Raw genomic sequence first — 2,021 nt, 5'->3', positions numbered from 1 at the left:
ACGGTATATTGATAAATCGTATGTTCTTTTACAGAAATCTTTGTCATCTGTAATGCACCTATTCTGGTTTTCTATTTCAATTATAGTTCGCATGCCAAATTTAACTATATAAACTGGTCCGTAAGTTTATAGACATTCTAATACATTCTCCCGGCAGTGTCAATAGACACAGTGTTTGAAAAGTTATATTTTTTTGGTACCTAATTAATTTACAATATGAATTATTATAAGTTACCTATGTAGGTACTTGTCCAAAACTCTACTACCGGGAAGCCATTGGTATATATGGTACAGCCTTACGAAGTTCACGATTTTCGGTGTTTTATGCACCCGTACAACGCTTAAAGTTTACCGAGCTTAAGTATAACAAATTAATTTTTTTTTTAATCTAGGTAAATCAACGTTTTAAAATTGATGATGCAAAAATAATTCTGACACCCACCCATGGTGGATTTACATAACAAGTCGAGGGATGTTTTTGATTTTAATTGTTCGAGCAAGCGCAGTGTGCGAGTGACTACACCGGATATATTATATGAAAATACCAAAAAGTTCAATTAGTTATAATATAACTTAAAAATGAGACTGACCGCCAAATTCAGACTTCTCTGTCGTTTTCAGTTAAAAACTAAGATTTTTGGCAATTAATTTTTGAAATATCGTTCATAATTCGTTGTAACTTGTAATTTATATATTTATTTTAAAAATATTATTCGTGGGTAATTGAAACGTCTAAAATGTATTATTATATACAAATATGATAATAAACAAATAATAATAACTCAACTTAACCGGCTACGGTATTAATAATATTTAATAATATCAATATAAGTATAGTATACAATATCCTAGGCTGTCAAATCGTCTCCACTTGGAATCGTTTTTCGTATACAATGATATTATATCATTGAATTCAAATGTAACACTATCCATAACAGTCACCCACTTCAACCGAATATTAAATAACGAATTGAACAAAGTTTGAGTCATATAGAGCTGGTACATTTAACGGGCAACGAAGTGCACGGGATCAGCTAGTCTGTTATATATCTGTCTACTTTCTAACTTATGTTTGTAACGAGTATGCAAATTATTAGTCTTTGGTAAATAAGCTGGCCAATTTTTTCTGTTTTTCTATGGTACTTTGTAGGTTAGAACCTGCAGTACCTAAGCAATTTCCACATTTTCCACAAAAAGGAAACAAAATTGTACTTAATTTGAATTTGAATTTTGAAATTATACAGAATGAAAAGATACTTCATAAAATTCTATTTTATTTTACCTTTAAAATTGTACGACATATTGAAATGTCTATTTATTAACTGTTGAGTTGTAAGCTTAGACTTATTAATTAGGTTATATAGATCTGTAGTTGTAAAACGTATAAGTGTAATATTTAAAGTAGTTTTAATGGACATTGGATGACACTACCTGACAATAAAGATTAGTCTACGTGAGTATGTGACCATTATGTATCATATTTAATATTATGTACCTATTACTTATTGTATTTATGGTGAACATATTAAATATTCACTTTCTCAACAAAAAAAAAGTGCAATAGGTATATCATGTATAGGCATGTAGCCATTTATTACGGCCAATAACTAGGTCTGGGGCCGACTGCATTTTCGGTTCATTGGTATTTTAAAATTATTTTGATAAAAGGGAAAAACCGTAATTTACGGTATACCTGAAATACCGTCTAAACAATATTCCGTTAAAAACTTTAAAAAAATGGAATAACGCAAAAACCGTATAAACCAGTGTTTCCCAAACTTCAATATAATAGAGTAGGTACTCGCTATAATATAGTAGTAAAATGTAGGGAAATGTTGGTATATTGTCATAATAATTATAGTCTACAGATTTACCTATCTAATGACTAATGGTAAATCGTATATGACTATATGAGCTTACGTGGTTATTGTATGTTTAAAAATACAAATATAAATCATATTTTAGACAACCACGATAGATGTCTATAAATAAATAACATGACTAATAAAATAAACAATAAA

Source organism: Metopolophium dirhodum, chromosome 4, assembly GCF_019925205.1.
Source record: "Metopolophium dirhodum isolate CAU chromosome 4, ASM1992520v1, whole genome shotgun sequence".
Classification (NCBI taxonomy): Eukaryota; Metazoa; Arthropoda; class Insecta; order Hemiptera; family Aphididae; genus Metopolophium; species Metopolophium dirhodum.
This window is presented reverse-complemented; position numbering follows the sequence as displayed.